Source organism: Taudactylus pleione, unplaced genomic scaffold (assembly GCF_031769625.1).
Source record: "Taudactylus pleione unplaced genomic scaffold, aTauple2 ptg000206l, whole genome shotgun sequence".
NCBI classification, from domain to species: domain Eukaryota; kingdom Metazoa; phylum Chordata; class Amphibia; order Anura; family Myobatrachidae; genus Taudactylus; species Taudactylus pleione.
This window is the reverse complement of record NW_028284608.1, coordinates 2,466,909-2,490,405: the sequence shown is the minus strand read 5'-3', so window position 1 is coordinate 2,490,405 and position 23,497 is coordinate 2,466,909. Positions and strand designations below refer to the sequence as shown.

Sequence of the window (23,497 nt, the reverse complement as noted above, 5' to 3'; positions counted from 1 at the left end):
AGTAATTTTTTATAATTTTTTGCACCTATTATCTTTGTGTTAGTTATTATTAATCTAATTGATCTTTATATTGCAATCGCTTTTTATATTGTTGTTTACTTTATAATTATTGGCCATATATAATATTGTTCCATGGCTTTATGTCCCTGACATGATCATCTATTCTATCTATATACATGCGCTTTGTTCCTATTACCCATATTTTTTGTTGTGTTGGTTTATTTTTGTTTTTTTGTATCTATGGTGATGGTAGCACTTTGATGACGCATCTGTTGATGACGTCATCCTTTGTGCGCCGATTGAACGGGCGTGTGGTCCCGTTTCCGGCGTTCACTTCACGGGGTTATTTAAGGTAAGATGTTATTGTTTGTCTTTAGCCTGACGAAAATGCCACAATAAACGGCATTGAAACGTTGCCTTTTTCACATATGCTGCATAAGAGTTCTTCATTTCTAAGACGCCTGGAGTGCTGCACCACTTTCTTTATACGCTGTATATATACATATATATATATATATATACTGTACATACATATATACATACACACATATATATATATATATATATATATATATATACACATATATATATATATATACACACACATACAGACAATACCAGTATTGTCTTGAGAAAGGAGGCTCGTCTTCCGAAACATTGACATTGCATTAAAACTTTTTCTTCTTACACTTTGGGAGTCTCTGAGTGCCGCCTGCATCGTATGTGCTATATATATATATATATATATATATACACATGTGTATATATATATATATGTACACACACACACGTATGTATATATATATATATAATCCACAATCTGCCGGCACTGCCAACAGCAACACAGCTGCCTCCGGTGCACAATGCAATCAATCCACATATATCCAATAAAGAGATCAGCACTCAGAGTAGTCAACAAGATGCATGTAATAATGTATTATACACGGTCTACAGCCGTTTCTGGGCCGAAGCCCCGTCTTCAGGACCACAATACAGACAGAAACAAATACATAAAACAACAACATAAACCCCCAAAATGTACCTTACCACCAGCCGGCGCGTGTCTCCAGCCGTCCGTCAGGAACCGCCCGCCAGAAGCACGTGACCGCCGCACTTCCGGAAACTGCAGCCGACGTCGTCATAGGAACCGCAATATGCATTCCACAGACCAGAGAGCCTGCGTTCCACGGTCGTGAGCTGGCCACGCCCCCCGGCAGTGGCACCTGGAAATACAGCAAGACAGGCACCGATTAGTGCATGTACATCACAACCCCAAATTTATAACATATGCAAAGATACAAACAGACATGATTCATAAAAACAGAGTAAAGAGACACATTCCATGTTAAGACCACAACGGTCTATATGCCCACTCACCAAAACCCCAATGACCCCAGATACTACAGTATACAAAGGAGGTGCAAACTCAATGTCACAGTCATGAGAAAATCACATAAGGCTATTCCAATTGATCTTTTCATTTAATCCATTGGGGGCAATGGTATTAAGTCTCAGAATCCACTTGGATTCCTTAATGAGTAACTGCTTGGCCCTATCAACGCGTCTTAGGGTGACAGGCACATGGTCAATCATAAAATACCGTAATGAGGCCAGCGTATGCCCAACCTCTCTAAAGTGTCGGGCAACTGGCTGATCAATTGTCCTTCCTTGTAGTGACAGCCTGATTGCAGACCTATGTGCTGCCATTCGTTCTGAAAATTTCTGTGTGGTTTGCCCCACGTAATATAACTTACATGGACAGATGAAAATGTATACAACAAAATCAGTGGCGAAGGTTAGCACATACCTGATGTCAAACATTTTGTTCGTGTGTGGATGTTTGAAAGATTGACATGTGTGCAGATAAGAACACGTCGTGCAATTACTGCACCTGTAGCATCCAGGCTGTTTTTTCTGTACATTCGCCATCACGGGAACAGCTTTACCCATAATATCTGTCTTAACAAGTCTATCCCTCAAATTTCTGCCTCGACGCAGTGTGGCTATAGGTCTACTATTCTTAAAAATAGGAAGATCTCTATCCGACGAGACTACTGGCCACAACGCCCGTGTGGATCTCCTAATGATGGGATTGGTGGTGGTAAAATCACTGGTCCATGGTATAATTTTAGAGGAGTCCCTTACCTTGGGACACAACAATTCATTACGGGACATAGCCAATACTTTTGCTTTTTGTTCCCTTAAAATTTTTTAATTTATTAATTCTATTAATAATCAAATCAATAAGCACATCCTATTCCCCGGAAACCTTACTCGAATCACTAGTAATGCAGGCTATCCTCATCATCTGGGACAAAGGGAGACCATGCTTGAGGGGTGGATGATGACTGGAGGCTAAGAGGAATGTATTTCTATCCGTTGGTTTATGAAAGACCTCTGTCTGGAAAGCCCCACTGATAAGCCTGACTGTGACATCCAAGAAATGTACTTCACACTCATGGTATACAAAAGTAAACTTAATGGGCGAATCAGAACTATTGATTGTCTCCATTAAATGAATGAATCTGTTGGTACTCCCGGTCCACAGAAGAAAGATGTCATCAATGTACCGGGTGTACCACAGAATATTATTTTTGACGCATTCTTGCATCAATCCTCGAGGTCCAATTATGACCCTATCTCCAATAATGCATCGCTGTGGACATTTGGTCGTCTACTGGATGAGGCAGTTACCAAATTTGTTGCGGCACCTGGTAAAGTCCACCCTAATTTGTCTAAAGCTGAGTTGCGGGCACTTAAAAACCTGGAATCATACGAAGACATAGTCATCAGGCCCACCGATAAGGGTGGTGCAATCGTGATACAAAACATTGGAACATATAGAGCTGAAATTGAGTCTCAAAAGTCCGATATGGCGGTGTACAAGAAACTGTCGAGAGATCCTACTATGGACTATCAAAGGGAAATAGCAGATATTCTGATGACAGCTAAGGATCAGCTAAAAATTCCTCAGAAGGTATACAAAGCCCTGTTAGTTCAGTACCCCAGGGTACCTGTATTGTACAAAAACAGAAATGGAAGAGAAAAAAAAGGTTTTGTCTATAGTGCGGCACACATTTTTTGGATTTCTTTATATTAAAATCAAATGCTTTATTGAATACTCATTAAAAGATATAGTTTGCCTAATCCCAGAAGGGAATAGTATTCAGCGAAATATTAGTTTTAAAATAATAGAAAAGTAGATAGTGTGTATAGAAATAGAAATGTGCAATAAAATATATTTTCTTTGCTGTGTGTCCTCTTTTATTAATCTTTATTATTATGTTGGAAAATGTGTTTAATGTGAAAAGATAGACCAATTGAAACCTCTCAAGATATATAGAGATGGTAGCTTATTATTGTACAGTATATCATATATTGATAATATCAGTACCACATCATTCACTGGGTATTCTGAAATTGATTCCCAGACCTAATGCATAGCATTATTGGTCAGTGTTTTCATTAATAGATAGCATATACATGGTCTGGTTTTGTTCAATGATCATATTGTATCCCAGTCCCCTAATGAATTCTCACATGATACTGTATCAATATTGGAGGTATTGGTACTCCTTCTAATGCTTTAAGGAGGTTGTTTTATCATCCAACCTCTACATAAACATATTAGTAGTGTGGTTATAACCAGTATGAAAAAGTATATTGACAACAATGTTGTCATTTCAATTCACTATTAACTGTTACAAAACCACCAGTCTGCTATACTCAGAGTGCGGGGTTATTGCGTCTTCAACACCCGCTTATTTAGCATGCAGTCTACATGAAGGTATTCTAATGTTATAAGGAGGTTGTTTGGTCATCAAACCTCTACATATACATATTAGTAGTGTGGTTGTAATCAGTTTAAGGGAGTATATTGACAACAATGTTGCTATTTCAGTTCACTATTAACTGATACAACCCCAACCACCAGTCTGCTGTGTTCTGAATGCGGGGTTAATGTATCTTCAACACTCGCTATTGAACATTCGGTCTACATACAAACACTTATACAAATAAACAATTATTTATCAGATTGTGAGGAACACATAGCGAACGTGCCGACGCGCGTTTCGCTGTGATATGCTTTTTCAAGGCAAGCTGATTGCCTCTACAGCCCCAAGACTTATCCATATGGAAGGACCAATCATGCTCCATTTTGAGGTCACGTCTTCAACGCGACCAATCCAGCGCTCCCTTTCATTTCCCTTAGAAGTTCTTCATATGAGCCAATAATTGTTAACCTTGAATTTAAAGAATAGAGGGTGTGTTTCTTTTCACCAATCACATCGCAGTCCATTCTAATTGTGTACCTCCGTTTTTATGAATGGGACTAGCGCTGGATAACATGTTAGTACGATTCTGAATACAGCTCCATTCTCTAGTAAGGTTTTACCCTTATTGTTATATACATATCATAATACCTAATAATCTTTTAATCCGGTTTTATGTCATAGTTTATATCGATATTTTAGATTATACATTGATATGATATTGATTAATAATATAAAGAGATAATAAGTAAAGATAAATTAATGTAGTGCCATATATATATATATATATATGTATATATAATTCTATTTAATTAAATCATCATCCAACTTGGATGATTATATTGATAAGGTTTATGAAAACCTATAGTGTTAACTAATAAACAGTAATGATAAAAATATGTGTATGGTTACAAATAAAGATATATATGCAAATAAATGCATGTGCTTTCTATCTGTGATAAAAATGTGACAAAAACTAATAGATATAACAATTCATGTGTATTAAAATATAGATATCCAAATTGGTACTATCAATCACACTAAGATCAATGATAGTACAATAATTCCTCCTCTGTGTGATAAAAATAAATTCATTCTACATATCCAAAAAATTAAAGTGCATTTAATAAATACTGGTGAAACTATATGTGAAGAGAAACAAAAATTAAACGATAGCAAAAAAGTGAACAAAGGTGTATTATGAATAACTTTAGCAGTCATTATTATAGATATTCCATCTAACATTTTAGTGATCACATATCTTTATATATATCTCTCTCCCTTGATACATTATGCATCCTATATGAGGTTATATCTCATATTCAGAACTTCAGATTCTCTAATTCATCAAAAATATATCGGGGATCATATAATCCAAATATTAAAAATCAAAAATTAATATCCATATTCTTATATAAGAATTTTTCTTCATTAGATCTTATTCTTGTTCTTCTATTTTACAGGATTATAGGAGTAGACTCCATCCCCCCAAGGAACCACCCATCTGGACCCTTCGGTAAGTATAATATGTTCTTTTAAAGAAACATCCTAATCCAAAATGTGGTGGGACATATGTCCCCTATCATAATTGAAGAGTCTCTCAAAAATGAAGCATAGCTATTATTCTCATTTAGCCCTTTTGGATATACACTGTCCATCAAAAAGATCATCTTGGCTTCAATTTTTAATAATTCTTTATCTATATTTCCTCCACGAATCCCTATTTGAATGTGTCTCATTCCAAATGCTTTCATGAGGTTGGGATTGCTGTCATGAAACTTATAAAAATGTCTGGCTACAGATGTTAATGTTTTAAATTTTGCTAGGTCTTGACTGGCATTTCTGATTGCACCTGCATGTTCCAGGATTCTTATTTTTAATGGTCTAGTTGTTTTCCCCACATATTTTTTACCACATGGGCATTCAAGCTGATAAATTGTGCCCACTGTGGTACAGGTGATATAGTATTGAATTGTCCATTTCTTATTATATTTGTCATAAAATCATTGTTTTGGTATCATATACTTATAGGTCTTACAGTCGCCACACCTAAAGGATCCTTTTTTGTTATACAGTGATTTTTTTGTTGTTGTACTTAGATGACTATGCACCAATCTGTCTTTAATATTTTGAGACCTCCTCCAGCTGGTCTGTACTCTTGGGGGTAAGATCATTGATAAATCATTATCAGTTGCCAATATTGGCCAATGTTTCTGGAGAATGTTGTTTATTTCTTTCCAGCGTACATTAAATGTTCCAATAAATCTCACTGTGTCATCTTGATGTTTCTTCTCCTTTGGTTTCAGAAGTGAATCTCTTGAATACTTTTCAGTTTCTCTTGTTGTTTTCTTAATTAATCTATTGCTATACCCTCTTTCTCTAAGTCTATTGCACAGTTGTTGTTGTCTCACTATTTGTGATTCCTTAGTAGAACAGTTTCTTTTGGTGCGTAGCATTTCTCCTTTCGGAATAGCTCGAATGGTAGCAGGTAAATGAGAACTAGCAGAGTGTAAGATACTATTGGTAGCAGTATCTTTTCTAAACACATCGGTCGTAATACGACCAGATTCCTCAATCCGTATTATTAAGTCTAGAAAGTGTATCTCTTCTTGACTCATGGTATATGTCAACTTAAGATTAAGGTCATTGGTGTTCAAATTCTGTATGAACTCCTCCAAAATGTTTTTCTCACCTTCCCATAGTATCAGGATATCGTCAATGTAATGTAATTAAACCAGTATATTACTGGTATATTTTTCTTGACTATCACCGAAGACCACCTCCCTCTCCCACCACCCCAGGTAGAGGTTGGCATACATGGGGGCAAATGCTGTCCCCATTGCTGTCCCTCTTACCTGGAGATAGTAGTGTTCCTTACATAGGAAATAGTTTTTGGTTAATACAAATTCCAGGAGGGTGGTCAGGAAGTCATTAAAATCACTTGAAGTTTCCATACTGAGGAAATATTTAATGGCTTTAATTCCTTTCATGTGGCTAATGCTGGTATACAAACTCTCCACATCACATGACACCAGCCATACCCCTGAATTCACATTTAAATCCTCAAGTTTTGTAAGTACGTCCATCGTTTCTCTTACATAAGATGGAAGTGTGAGTACGAACTGGCGTAAATGTTGATCAATAAATACACTGGCTTTTTCTGATAAATTCCCCACTCATGATACAATTGGTCTTCCGGGGGGCATCTTCTCATTTTTGTATACCTTGGGTAAGAGATACAATGTAGATGTTTTTTGTTTCTCAACTTTCAAAAATTCTAAATCATTCTTACTGATAGTCCCATTATTGAAGGTCACAGTAATCATACCTGTATATTGTTTCAGATAATTCTGAGTCGGATTAAAGATGAGGCATTTGTACCAGCTAGTATCATTCAGTTGCCTGTCAAGTTTATCAATGTACATTCATCTAGGCCATAGAACGACATTGCCCCCTTTATCAGAGAGTTTGTCAGAGGGTTTGATTGCCACTGGAAAATCTCACTTAATGCCCTTCTTTCACCTTTCAAGATATTATCTCTATATGGCGTATATCGATTAAACAATTTGTCCAAACCTTTAGTGATTGAAGATTCCATTTATAAACTCTATTGTTCAAATAATCATCTCGATCTCTTTGTAATTTTCTACGTTTTCTTTCAATAATGTCATCCTCATATCTCTCTATTTCCTTTTTGTACTTTTCATACCTCTGTTGGAATTTCTCAAGAGATTCAAAAGGTCTCAACTTTTCTCCTAATTCTGAGATCTCCTTTGTTAACTGATCCAATACAATTTCATCATGTTTTATCAATAACTTAATGAGATCTTTAGAGCATTGGGTTAAGGTAGTTTCCCAATCACGTTTCAGATCATCATTGGCCAATTCATACATAGTGAATATTTTCAATCTAATACCCCTTGGGATTAAATCACCCTTAATATAATTGTCAAAAATAGTCTTATTCCACCAGGTCTTACTTTGCTTCATTAGTGTTGTTTTCAATACATGTAAATCATCTGACCAGTCTTATATTATTCTATCTTGTTTATCAAGATTTCGATTGAATAAGCACTCTGTTGTATTCTTCATTTTATTGCATCTATCCTCCAAATCTTTACTAAGGCTGAAAGTTGTCATATTCTAAATTGTAAGGCAATCCGGCTAATGTATAATATTGTCAATAATTGATAGTATATTAATAGTACTTATAATTGTTATCAAATAATATGATGGTGCTGGATATAACAGGAAAACTGAATTCACAGTTACTTAAGGTTCAGACAGAGTACTGATGGAAAAGGATTTATATCCGCACACATCCCTTAATTACATAATGTTGCCCCATCTTCAATATTCAAATTGTAATATATATTTTTTATTGGGGGGTACTGCCAACAGACAAATGGTATACAATACCTTATTATACAAAAATAGAAATGGAAGAGAAAAAAAAGGTTTTGTTTATAGTGCGGCGCACATTTTTTTGATTTCTTTATATTAAAATCATATGCTTTATTGAATATTCATTAAAATATATAGTTTGCCTAATCCCAGAGGGGAATAGTATTAAGCAAAATATTAGTTTTAAAATAAAATATATTTTCTTCGCTGTGTGTCCTCTTTTATTAATCTTTATTATTATGTTGGAATATGTGTTTAATGTGAAAAGATAGACCAATTGAAACCTCTCAAGATATATAGAGATGGTAGCTTATTATTGTACAGTATATCATATATTGATAATATCAGTACCACATCTTTCACTGGGTAATCTGATATTGATTCCCAGACCTAATGCATAGCATTATTGGTCAGTGTTTTCATCAATAGATAGCATATAAATGGTCTGGTTTTGTTCAATGATTATATTGTATCCCAGTCCCCTAATGAATTCTCACATGATACTGTATCAATATTTGAGGTATTGGTACTCCTTATAATGCTTTAAGGAGGTTGTTTTATCATCCAACCTCTACATAAACATATTAGTAGTTTGGTTATAACCAGTATGAAAAAGTATATTGACAACAATGTTGTCGTTTCAATTCACTATTAACTGTTACAAAACCACCAGTCTGCTATACTCCTATGTAAGGAACACTACTATCTCCAGGTAAGAGGGATGGCAATGGGGACAGTGTGTGCCCCATGTATGCCAACCTCTACCTGGGGTGTTGGGAGAGGGAGATGCGGTCTTCAGTGATAGTCAGGAAAATATACCAATAATATACTGGTTTAAATATGTTACATTGATGATATCCTGATACTATGGGAAGGTGACAAAACAATTTGGAGGAGTTCATACAGAATTTGAGCACCAATGACCTTAATCTTAAGTTGACATATACCATGAGTCAAGAAGAGATACACTTTCTAGACTTAATAATACATATTGAGGAATCTGGTCATATTACGACCGATGTGTTTAGAAAAGATACTGCTACCAATAGTATCTTACACTCTGCTAGTTCTCATTTACCTGCTACCATTCGAGCTATTCCGAAAGGAGAAATGCTACGCACCAAAAGAAACTGTTTTACTAAGGAATCACAAATAGTGAGACAACAACAACTGTGCAATAGACTTAGAGAAAGAGGGTATAGCAATAGATTAATTAAGAAAACAACAAGAGAAACTGAAAAGTATTCAAGAGATTCACTTCTGAAACCAAAGGAGAAGAAACATCAAGATGACACAGTGAGATTTATTGGAACATTTAATGTACGCTGGAAAGAAATAAACAACATTCTCCAGAAACATTGGCCAATATTGGCAACTGATAATGATTTATCAATGATCTTACCCCCAAGAGTACAGACCAGCTGGAGGAGGTCTCAAAATATTAAAGACAGATTGGTGCATAGTCATCTAAGTACAACAACAAAAAAATCACTGTATAACAAAAAAGGATCCTTTAGGTGTGGCGATTGTAAGGCCTATAAGTATATGATACCAAAACAACGATTTTATGACAAATATAATAAGAAATGGACAATTCAATCCTATATCACCTGTACCACAGTGGGCACAATTTATCAGCTTGAATGCCCATGTGGTAAAAAATATGTGGGGAAAACATCTAGACCATTAAAAATAAGAATCCTGGAACATGCAGGTACAATCAGAAATGCCAGTTAAGACCTAGCAAAATTTAAAACATTAACATCTGTAGCCAGACATTTTTATAAGTTTCATGACAGCAATCCCAACCTCATGAAAGCATTTGGAATGAGACACATTCAAATGGGGATTCGTGGAGGAAATATAGATAAAGAATTATTAAAAATTGAAGCCAAGATGATCATTTTGATGGACAGTGTATATCCAAAAGGGCTAAATGAGAATAATAGCTATGCTTCATTTTTGTGAGACTCTTCAATTATGATAGGGGACATATGTCCCATCATATTTTGGATTAGAATGTTTCTTTAAAAGAACATATTATACTTACCGGAGGGTCCAAATGGGTGGTTCCTTGTGGGGATGGAGTCTACTCCTATAATCCTGTAAAATAGAAGAACAAGAATAAGATCTAATGAAGACAAATTCTTATATAAGAATTTGGATATTGATTTTTGATTTTTAATATTTGGATTATATGATCCCCGATATATTTTTGATGAATTAGAGAATCTGAAGTTCTGAATATGAGATATAACCTCATATAGGATGCATAATGTATCAAGGGAGAGAGATATATATAAAGATATGTGATCACTAAAATGTTAGATGGAATATCTATAATAATGACTGCTAAAGTTATTCATAATACACCTGTGTTCACTTTTTTGCTATCGTTTAATTTTTGTTTCTCTTCACATATAGTTTCACCAGTATTTATTAAATGCACTTTAATTTTTTGGATATGTAGAATGAATTTATTTTTATCACACAGAGGAGGAATTATTGTACTATCATTGATCTTAGTGTGATTGATAGTACCACTTTGGATATCTATATATTAATACACATGAATTGTTATATCTATTAGTTTTTGTCACATTTTTATCACAGATAGAAAGCCCATGCATTTATTTGCATAAATATCTTTATTTGTAACCATATACATATTTTTATCATTACTGTTTATTAGTTAACACTATAGGTTTTAATAAACCTTATCAATATAATCATCCAAGTTAACAATTATTGGCTCATATGAAGAACTTCTAAGGGAAATGAAAGGGAGTGCTGGATTGGTCGCGTTGAACACGTGACCTCAAAATGGAGCGTGATTGGTCCTTCCATATGAATAAATCTTGGGGCTGTAGAGGCAATCGGCTTGCCTTGAAAAAGCATATCACAGCGAAACGCGCGTCGGCACGTTCGCTATGTGTTCCTCACAATCTGATAAATAATTGTTTATGTGTATATGTGTTTGTATGTAGACCGCATGCTCAATAGCGGGTGCTGAAGATACATTAACCCCGCATTCAGAACACAGCAGACTGGTGGTTGGGGTTGTATCAGTTAATAGTGAACTGAAATAGCAACATTGTTGTCAATATACTCCCTTATACTGATTTGCAACCACACTACTAATATGTATATGTAGAGGTTTGATGACCAAACAACCTCCTTATAACATTAGAATACCTTCAAGTAGACTGCATGCTAAATAAGCGTGTGTTGAAGACGCAATAACCCCGCACTCTGAGTATAGCAGACTGGTGGTTTTGTAACAGTTAATAGTGAATTGAAATGACAACATTGTTGTCAATATACTTTTTCATACTGGTTATAACCAAACTACTAATATGTTTATGTAGAGGTTGGATGATAAAACAACCTCCTTAAAGCATTATAAGGAGTACCAATACCTCAAATATTGATACAGTATCATGTGAGAATTCATTAGGGGACTGGGATACAATATAATCATTGAACAAAACCAGACCATTTATATGCTATCTATTAATGAAAACACTGACCAATAATGCTATGCATTAGGTCTTGGAATCAATATCAGATTACCCAGTGAAAGATGTGGTACTGATATTATCAATATATGATATACTGTACAATAATAAGCTACCATCTCTATATATCTTGAGAGGTTTCAATTGGTCTATCTTTTCACATTAAACACATATTCCAACTTAATAATAAAGATTAATAAAAGAGGACACACAGCGAAGAAAATATATTTTATTTTAAAACTAATATTTTGCTTAATACTATTCCCCTCTGGGATTAGGCAAACTATATATTTTAATGAATATTCAATAAAGCATATGATTTTAATATAAAGAAATCAAAAAAATGTGCGCCACACTATAAACAAAACCTTGTTTTTCTCTTCCATTTCTATTTTTGTATAATAAGGTATTGTATACCATTTGTCTGTTGGCAGCACCCCCCAATAAAAAATATATATTACAATTTGAATATTGAAGATGGGGCAACATTATGTAATTAAGGGATGTGTGCGCATATAAATCCTTTTCCATCAGTACTCTGTCTGTACCTGTATTGTACACCTTACCCAAGGTTCACAAAGACAGTATCAATCCCCCGGGATGGCCGATCATATCGGCGAGAGACTCACTGCTTCAACCGGTTTCGCAGATGTTGGATTCCATTTAGCAACCGTTGGTGTGCAGACAACCAACATTTCTCAAGGATACCTCTATGTTTTTTCAAAATTAGTGGAATTGAAGAATATCCATCACATACTCTGTTATGCTGTTTGGACATATTCAGCTTATATACCTCTATTCCACACGTTGGTGGCATGTTGGCCATGAAAAAGTTTCTGAGTATTAATCTGCATGAATCGTTGTTTGACCATGGTTTATTTTTGAAGCTTTTGGAGCTAATTTTATGTCGTAACTATTTTCTGCACGATGGTGGGTTTTTCTTACAGCTACGAGGGTGTGCCATGGGGTCATCTGTGGCACCCTCGTATGCTAATGTTTTTATGTTTGAACAAGAACAGCAGTTGTTTTTCCAGGATGAGGAGATGCTGAATGATATTCTGTGGTACACCCGGTACATTGATGACATCTTTCTTCTGTGGACTGGGGGTACTGACAGATTCATTCATTTAATGGAGACGATCATTAGTTCTGATTCGCCCATTAAATTTACTTTTGTATACCATGAGTGTGAAGTACATTTCTTGGATGTCACAGTCAGGCTTATCAATGGGGCTTTCCAGACAGAGGTCTTTCATAAACCAACAGAGCGAAATACGTTCCTCTTAGCCTCCAGTCATCATCCAGAACCCCTCAAGCAGGGTCTCCCTTTGTCCCAGATGATGAGGATAGCCTGCATTACTAGTGATTCGAACAAGGTTTCCAGGGAATTGGATGTGCTTATTGATTTGTTTATTAATAGAGGATATAATCCAAAAATTTTAAGGAACAAAAAGCAAAAGTATTGGCTGTGTCCCGTAATGAATTGTTGTGTCCCAAGGTAAGGGACTCCTCTAAAATTATACCGTGGACCAGTGATTTTACTACCGCCAGTCCCATCATTAGGAGAGCCACACAGGCGTTGTGGCCAGTAGTCTCATCGGATAGAGATCTTCCTATTTTTAAGAATAGTAGACCTATAGCCACACTGCAACGAGGCAGAAATTTGAGGGATAGACTTGTTAAGACAGATATTACGGGTAAAGCTGTTCCCGTGATGGCGAATGTACAGAAAAAACAGCCTGGATGCTACAGGTACAGTAATTGCACGACGTGTTCTTATCTGCACACACGTCAATCTTTCAAACATCCACACACGAACAAAATGTTTGACATCAGGTATGTGCTAACCTGCGCCACTGATTTTGTTGTATACATTGTCATCTGTCCATGTAAGTTATATTACATGGGGCAAACAACACGGAAATTTTCAGAACGAATGGCAGCACATAGGTCTGCAATCAGGCTGTCACTACAAGGAAGGACAATTGATCAGCCAGTTGCCCGACAATTTAGAGAGGTTGGGCATATGCTGGCCTCATTACGGTATTTTATGATTGACCATGTGCCTGTCACCCTAAGACGCGGTGATAGGGCCAAGCAGTTACTAAGGAATCCAAGTGGATTCTGAGACTTAATACCATTGCCCCCAATGGATTCAATGAAAATTTAAATTGAAATAGCCTTATGTGATTTTCTCATGACTGTGACATTGAGTTTGCACCTCCTTTGTATACTGTAATATCTGGGGTCATCGGGATTTTGGTGAGTGGGCATATGGACCATTGCGGTCTTAACTTGGAATGTGTCTCTTTACTCTGTTTTTATGAATCTTTTCTGTTTGTATCTTTGCATATGTTATAAATTTGGTGTTGTGATGTACATGCACTAATCGGTGCCTGTCTTGCTGTATTTCCAGGTGCCACTGCCGGGGGGCGTGGCCAGCTCACGACCGTGGAACACAGGCTCTCTGGTCTGTGGAATGCATATTGCGGTTCCTTTGATGATGTCGGCTGCAGTTTCCGGAAGTGCGGCAGTCACGTTCTTCCGGCGGGTGGTTCCTGATGGACGGCTGGAGATATGCGCCAGCTGGTGGTAAGGTACATTTTGGGGGTTAATGTTGTTGTTTTATGTATTTGTTTTTGTCTGTATTGTGGTCCTGAAGACAGGGCTTCGGCCCAGAAACGGCTGTAGACCGTATATAATACATTATTACATGCATCTTGTTGACTACTCTGAGTGCCGATCTCTTTATTGGATATATATATATATATATATATATAAATATATATAATATATATACACATATATATGTACATAAATATATATATATAAACATATATAGTGTGTATATGGCAGGTCATGCCTCGTCAGGGTAATACAGGGCCCTACCTGCCTGGCCTTGGGTGCATCACTGATGCTGTTTGCTGCTGATGGGCTGCAGAGGGCCTGGAAGGCTGGCAGAGTGGTTGCTGTGGTGGGTCACAGTGGGGCTAGCTGGATGAGGATGGATCAGCTGGGCGGCGGGTCCCCAGTGAATCACCCTGTGCAGTGTGCACAGACGCATACCCTTACTTCACACCGCATGCAGGCTGGCGGCCGCACACACAGGCTCTCTCTCCGAAAGAGCACTGACAGGTGTGCTGGACTCTCTTGGAGTGGAGGCGGGACCATGTGACGTCACGACGTCACGCGATTCTCGCGCAATGCTCCTTTGGGAGCGCTGTGATCGGGGGAATTGTTCAGGCAAAGGGTCCCGTCCACAGGCTCCTTGCCTCCTGCTGGGTCCTAGGCGAGCGCCTAGGATGGAAAGTGGGAAATCCGGCCCTGACCTGATGAGGTTCACCTTGACGTGGTAGGTGGGCATACTTCTTTGGCCAAACATGTGCTAAGAACCTTATTATGAGTGTTTCTACTCCATGTTAATGTAGAGTGTATTATAATTCTGTTGATTCTTGTGAGTTTTTAGTCTGCACCTGAATTTTCTTTTTCCTGTATGGGAGGGCGGTTGCTGCTGCCTTGGCCGTCATTATGAATCAGAACTGGACCCCCGGTAACAGGTGTGGATCCAGCACTGACGTGATGTGTATGTGGCAGTCTGTTACTGCTGCTGATCTAATCACAAAGCTCTCCTGCTGTAAGCTTTATACCCAGACAAAGCACTGTGTAATATACATATTTACCTATACAGAACACATACAGCTTAATTCAGAGATTATGCAATGCCGATATTTATACAGTATGAGTGGTTTTATTTGCCATTTCACATGCGTGTAAGCTGTACTACATAAGAGCAGTAATTGAGTGACAGGTAGTCAATGTTTGGGGGCGATAACTTGGGGTGGCTAAAGAAATGCAGGTGTGTCTGACCATTGAAACTCCATATCATGGGCATGCATAAATTAGCCAAATGCTCCTGTTCCTTGCACACAGTGTAGTGGTGTGTGGAGTCTGTCTGATGTCAGCAGTGGGTGTATATCTTATGAGGGCTTTTTGATGCGTTTTTTGACCTGTAATATCTGGTGATTTCATCAGAGGAAATAAGAATCTGCTGTCATTGAACAGTAGCATTTAAATGTAAATCCCTTCAGCCAGTTCACCAGTGTCGCATCCTTAACAGCTGTAAACAGCGGGAATACAGCCTTTGAGTGCTATACATGACATAAAGACCGACCCTGCTAGTGGCTTTGTGATAAGTCATGTGTGGAACATTAGACTCTCCAACATGACCCCTTGCACCTGGTACAAAATGCTCTGCTCCTGGACTTCTCTCTTAATTGATGATTGCAGTCACCTGTGGTAAAACATCTGTCTCATCTATTAACTTACTCAACACAGTGGCAAATGCAGGATTTCTAGAGGAGGGTTTCCAAATGCTTGATTTTAGAGTGAGTGTGGCCAGTCCATGAAGAGGGTAGAATTAGCACTTAACCAGCTTTAATATGCATCATACAAAGTGTATTGTGTGTCACAATTCCAGCATATACAGGACCAGCGATCACAGTAAGCCATTAGATGCGGCAGTAGGGCCATCCTGCCTGAGCTGAATGTTTTTATTTTAGATGTGGGCATAATTCCAGAGTATTAGAGCAAGTCCTGGAGTCTGGGAGCAACCTAGCACTGCCCTAGACATATATGTACATATTGGGCTCTATAGCAGAACATCCCTAACAGTGAATGTTTTCCAGATCTCCTAGTTGATGCACAGGTTATTTATTACTAGCTGATACATGTTAAAACACAGGTTCACAAATTCGGTCCTCGGGATCCCAAACGGTGCATGTTTTGCAGATGTCCTGACAGAATCACAAGTGAAATTAGTTCCACCTGTGGATCTTTTAAAATGTGTCAGTGAGTAATGTGTACACCTGTGCACCTGCCTGGTGACCTGGAAAAAGTGACCTGTGTGGGGTCCTGAGGACCGAGTTTGAGAACCACTGTGTTAAAATATCCACAGGTGGTGCCAATTAATTCATTTGTGATAGTGAGAATAACATGCAGCACCTGTAAAATTCTATTATATTACTATTTCTATTGTAGTCATGGTGTGGGCTTGGGAGGGGGGTTTCCAGGCAGATGGAAACCCCCCCTGCGTTTGCTTATGCAACAGAGGTGGCTGCAATCATAAATTAGGTGGGAAGTTCAGGAGCAGAGCATTTTGTACCGGATGGTAATGGTCATGTTGGCGGCTAGGGAACATCGGGGCCAAGTGAGTCAGCCTGAGGTAATCCTGCATACCCACAATGCTAATGGGTGCAAGAACCACAGATAATCAACCTACTCATCTGAAGCCCTTGTCACTGTTATAGATGGAGGGACGGAAAGATTGTGATTACAAAACCTGCAGACACAGGATCCAACATGACCCCTTCCATCAGGTACACAATGCTCTGCTCCTGGACTTCCCTCCTAACTTATGATTGCAGTCACCTGTGTTGAGCCAGGTAATTGATAAGAAAGGTGTTTCTACACAGGTGGCTGCAATCATAAATTAAGAAGGAAGTCCAGGAGCAGAGCATTTTGTACCTAATGGAATGGGTCATGTTAGAGGGTGTGAGGATATTTGCAGGGTTCCAGATCCCCTGGTATGCAAACGGGTATCTCCATTACGGCTGGACTCTGGACTGCAGGTGTAGTGAGTGCAATCATAGCCCACAAGCATAGACATTCAATATCATCTTAATTTACTAATTGGCACTAAATACGATCTTTTTTATCCATCTAAGGGGCTAAATACTGGACTTTCTTGTAAAAGTTATATATATGAGACATTTCATTTAAGGAGCGGCTGGCGACCAGTATATTACACTGATAATTATAGACTACATGAGAAAGGATTCACGGCAGAAAAATGAAAACTGTTAAAGATGTTTATTTAAATATAGACGGCATCAGAGGTGAAATAATATACAGTGCATTGCCTTGCTTTAATTTAACCCTTTGCTGACATCTATACTACTTGTATATGCATAGCCTACATAATTTAAAAAAAAATCATAGCTCGTGGATTGTTTAATTATTATATTATATCATACTGGCAATCACCAACTTTTGGTTTATATTATTGTCCAGCTTGGGATGGCCAATAATGATGTGCCTAGGGGCGGTCTGACCTCTGAAACTGCCCCAATGGGTGTTTTCATCAGAGAAAGGACTTTTCTACCTTTCATAAATAAGCTCTTAAGCCAGTGGTTCCCAAACTTGGTCTTAAAGCAGGGCATCCACTATATAATTTTATGCCAGATATCTGTCCAATCTGGCTGGTTGGAATGAAAACCTGGTAATATATGGGAGCAAATGACAGTCGATCATATGGTTTTAAACACTGAAGGTGCATACACACACAACGATTTTTTGAATGATTATCGATAATGATATCATTTATCGTTCAATCGTTGAAAAAATCATTCACTTAAAACGATGAACGAACGTAGTTCAGTCAGACTGACCAACTGAACGATTTTCATTAAGGGAATATGCAAAAATCGTTTGTAGTTCAAAAAAATCATTCATTACACTTTAAAAAGTCTGACAGATAATCTGACAGAAAATCGTTCAGAAAATCGTTGGTAACAAAATCGTTGTGTGTGTATGCAGCTTTACAAAAATTGGTCAAATTGGTTACATTTGTGTGTTTTTACCAATTTATCTGAACAACCATTTTTGGCAATTTTCCAGTGTTTGTGAGCAAATGGACGACTGTCATCTGCTCCCATACATTACCAGGTTTTCATTTCAACCAGCCAGATTGGACAGATATCTGACAGATAATTGTATAGTGGATGCCCAGCTTTACAGACCAGGTTTTAAGGATATCCACGTTTGTGCACAGGTGGCCTACTTAGTACCTCAGTCAATTTGATTCAACCATATGTGCTCAAGCTTGGATATCTTTAAAATCTGGGCTGCTAGGGTGCCTTAAGATGAAGTTAGGAAACCACTGCCCTAAGCCATAAGTAAACTTGGACTTAATATAACTGTAACAGAAACAAGGTATCGCAAAGTTGCACCCGAATTGTTCAGCTGCAATATAGCAACTTTGAAAAGTAGCCTTTTGTTTATCAGATGGTTATTAAGATGGTGAATTCTGTGCTGATTATCAAGCAAATAAACAGGTAGAGTATAAATAGAACAGTGGTCCTGATTCACTACGGATCGCAATATAGCATACACACCATTCCTGCCGACTTTCTGCCTGCTCCTTCCGAGAGGGAGCAGCCAGATCGGCAGGACGGGGGGGGGGGGGCGTGACAGGGACAAGGGGCACTTGTAAGCGTGGCGGGGCCACGCGATCGCATCAGTTTGGCCCCGCCCCCACTACACATTGCCAGGGTTGCAGGGGTTATTGCAAGGGGATAGGAGGGGTGGGCGGCAGCCGGGAGGATTGCCTGCGTTCCCGGGAGGTCGGGCGTGGCACCCGATTTTTGGGAGGGTAGGCAAGTATGATACACACGCAGTTCAGTGTGATAGTATGCTAATCCATAGCGATTGCAATGCCGCTGCAACACTACATAAAGACGCCCACTTCACCTACACGCACATCCGTAATGTTTAGCAAGACTGAAAACATTGATACAATCGAGTAACATCGGACCTATAGGCACAATTAACGCAGGTCAGACCTCACTCAGGAATTGCTAACTTCAGCGCACACTATGAGGCCTCAGGCTGCGTATGGTATAGCAGTGGGTAATTTACCTCCCACAAATGGCACTTCCTGTCAATCGCTCTGTGATGGGTCTGTGCAGCCTCTGCGATCGCACTCCCGATCGCAGTGGCCGGTTTGCGCACGTGCACTGCAATGCAAACGCAGATTGCAAAAATCATCCAACTGCGTGCGTATTAGCAACTGCGATCCAAGCTGAATCAGGCCCAGTGTCATATAATCATAGACAGCAGCAAGCCAGCAAATGATTGTTTAGACCAGACACATACTGTATATCTCTGACCATTGCTGATGTATTAATCCTAACTCTGCTACTGGGTGATTTTTTTGTGCATCCCAGCAATTGCTAACAATGAAAAGCATGTCTGCTAACTGAAGCCTAGCTCTTCATAGACCTTATAATGTTGAGTAATTAAAATGTAAAAAGGCTCTGCTGCAATTTGAATCCTGACATCAATGTCATAGTATTGGCCACACTCAGTTAGGCGCTGGAATCTAATTAAGTCTCAGGACATTTATGTTCTTAAGGACAGCGATGCATGTTGTGCTGTATATCATCGCATACATATTTTGGAAAGAACAAAGCCAAGCACAAATGAGGGCACACATACAATTATGCAGCCATATTTTATTAGTTAGTGAATTTATGGCGAGATGTTTTCTTGAGTGGCAGAATTAGAGTATTTGTTATATTAGATTCATCAATTAAAGAATAATGCAAAAACAAAGCCACTTCAATTCAGGATAATAGACTTCGTAATGCAGGATATAGAGGTACGGTCAAAGGTTATTTCTATAGTGACTAAAAAACAGCTTTATTTACTAATAAGATAATTAAAATAATAAAAATATACTTACATGAATAATAAACAAACACCTCTCAATTCGGATGCATTTATGTATGTGCCTTTATCATGAGGCCTTACATTTGCCAAAAATATATATGTGCCTTTATTATGAGGCTTTAATTGGCATACATTACATTTGGGGTGAGCTTTTGGGCGTAGGGCCCCCGAGGCTGCTCTGACTAGACCTCCTGAGGGCATCACCACTTAATACACATAGTTACTTTTCACATCACCTTTTTATGTTTGTTTATTATGCATGTAATTTTTCACATATATTTTAACCCCTTAACACTTAGTAATTACTTGCACACTTCTATACTTTACACTGCACTGTCACTCTTTTTCCATTTTTCGTGTGATGCCCTGGGGGGGTCCTGGGCAGGACATTATTTTGGGGTGCTCTGTGCCCCGGACGTGAACCATTTAGTGTAGGGACTGCTAGTGACAGAGAAGCCTTGACGAGGCCTAGCAGCATCCCATGTATTTGCAAATGCATGCAACTAATATCTCTGAAATTCTATTACCAAATAGTGTTCATATATTGTTGCTAGTATAATTCAGTGTGCTGAGGAACAATTGGGGGTTAAACCCCCCTCTCTTTTCTACTTGGTATGACCCCTCCCTTTCATACACCTGAAAAAAGTACTACCAGATTGATTGAGCGGCTGCCATTTTTTTGTTTGTGGTTATGAGATGCATGAATGAGCCAGCATAAGCAGGGCTTGCTGGTTCTAGTAGTGCTAGTTGGAGTTCCCAGGGGTGACTCCCAGCTAAGCTGGCTCTCAATTCGGATGTATTTATGTATATGCCTTTATCATGAGGCCTTACATTTGCCAAAAATATATATGTGCCTTTATTATGAGGCTTTAATTGGCATACATTACATTTGGGGTGAGCGTTTGGGCGTAGGGCCCCCGAGCCTGCTCTGGCTGGGCCTCCTGAGGGCATCACCACTTAATACACATAGTTAATTTTCACATCACCTTTTTATGTTTGTTTATTATTCATGTAATTTTTCACATATATTTTAACCCCTTAACACTTAGTAATTACTTGCACACTTCTATACTTTACACTGCACTGTCACTCTTTTTCCATTTTTCGTGTGATGCCCTGGGGGGGTCCTGGGCTGGACATTATTTTGGGGTGCTCTGCGCCTCGGACGTGAACCATTTAGTGTAGGGACTGCTAGTGACAGAGAAGCCTTAACGAGGCCTAGCAGCATCCCATGTATTTGCAAATGCATGCAACTAATATCTCTGAAATTCTATTACCATATAGTGTTCATATATTGTTGCTAGTATAATTCAGTGTGCTGAGGAACAATTGGGGGTTAAACCCCCCTCTCTTTTCTACTTGGTATGACCCCTCCCTTTCATGCACCTGAAAAAAGTACTACCAGATTGATTGAGCGGCTGCCATTTTTTTGTTTGTGGTTATGAGATGCATGAATGAGCCAGCATTACCAGGGCATGCTGGTTCTAGTAGTTCTAGTTGGAGTTCCCAGGGGTGACTCCCAGGTAAGCTGGCTCTCAATTCGGATGCATTTATATATGTGCCTTTATCATGAGGCCTTACATTTGCCAAAAATATATATGTGCCTTTATTATGAGGCTTTAATTGGCATACATTACATTTGGGGTGAGCGTTTGGGTGTAGGGCCCCCGAGCCTGCTCTGGCTGGGCCTCCTGAGGGCATCACCACATAATACACATAGTTACTTTTCACATCACCTTTTTATGTTTGTTTATTATTCATGTATTCATGTGGTACATGATATTGGCGAATTATACAAATTTTTAGATTGGTGATGTTTTGCTAATTTTGATATACATAATTGCATAGTTATTTGACATCCTAATTTAAGCAGATTTTACATACATCTTACCTGTGTATGTACAAATATATATGCATGTGTTTATGTGTTTGTATACGTGTGTGTACATGTATGTATGTGTATGTATATGTATGTATATATGCATGTATATGTGTATATGTGTGTGCATGTGTCTGTATACGTGTATATATATGTGTGCAATTCTTCTAAGAACATCATGTTTTTATATTTTTATATTATCCCTTCAGTTCTATATAAATTTAAATATGAATACTGTTTATGCATAAACAAATCATATAAAATATATATATATATATATCCTTAGTGTACACAAAGGTTGAAATGTGAGCGACAAAAGTGCTTAGTACACTCTATTAACTATTTAAATAATTCAGTAAATCTGTGAGTACTTTAGATAAACACTGGCATATTTTATTAATGGACCCCATCCTTAAAGATTTTCTCCCTCCAAAACCCCCGGTGGTATTTAGGAAGGCCAGGAGTATCAAGGATTCTTTAGCCCCAAGTATGATACAGGATATCACACTAAATAATAATATGCTACCAAAGTGTACAGGTAGTTATAAATGTGGGAGGTGCAATATATGCAGATATCTTCATCCACAAAGGAGATCTTTTATGAATTCAGATAACTCTAAAGAATATATAATAAAACAACATATGAATTGTAACTCTACCTCTATCATTTATCTTTTGGAGTGCACTTGTGGCACAAAATACATTGGGAAGACGAAAAGAACCCTTAAACTACGCATTCAAGAACATATAAGGAATATCTGGAATAAACTGGAGGGTCATGCTGTGTCGAAACATTTTCTTCTTCATCACAACTCTAATCCAGAGGACCTTACTTTTAAACCCATTGAACAGGTGCTCTTGGGAGAGAGAGGAGGAGATCTAGCAAAAAAGTTATCTAAAAGGGAGATGTATTGGATTTTTGAGTTAAGAACACTGGCACCACTCGGATTCAATGATAATTATGAAATCGCACCTTTTATATAAGAAGATTGATGACTCCGACTTAATGTCCATATGATATGGGATATGCTACTGTAGAAGCTATTTCCTACAGTCAAACCATTTTTCAAACACCCAATCTCGTCTGCTCTTGGAAGTTAAGTTGAAATGGGCCTGGTCAGTACTTGCATGGGGGACCACCAGGGAATACCGGGTACTGTAGTTGTAAGCAAAGTGCACAGTTAAGCATAATCCCTGGAATCCCATGGTAAAAAATCGGAAGAAAGATATGAAATAAGAAGCATTTCCCAAGATCAAGGCAAATTATGTTGGAACAGAGACTTCTCAATAATAAGCATCTCCTAAGATCAAAGCAAATAATGTTGGAATCGAGACTTTTCAATAAGAACAGCCATTCTACTTTAAAGCCTGGATTATAAATTTTTGAGTGAAGAAATTAATATTTTATCAATATT

At 38.1% G+C, this 23,497-nt stretch overlaps 1 pseudogene; it reads left to right on the top strand.

The window, feature by feature from the left end:
• Positions 1–23,128: 23,128 nt before the first annotated feature.
• Positions 23,129–23,247, top strand: LOC148517871 (5S ribosomal RNA; annotated as a pseudogene).
• The last annotated feature ends 250 nt before the right edge of the window (positions 23,248–23,497 follow it).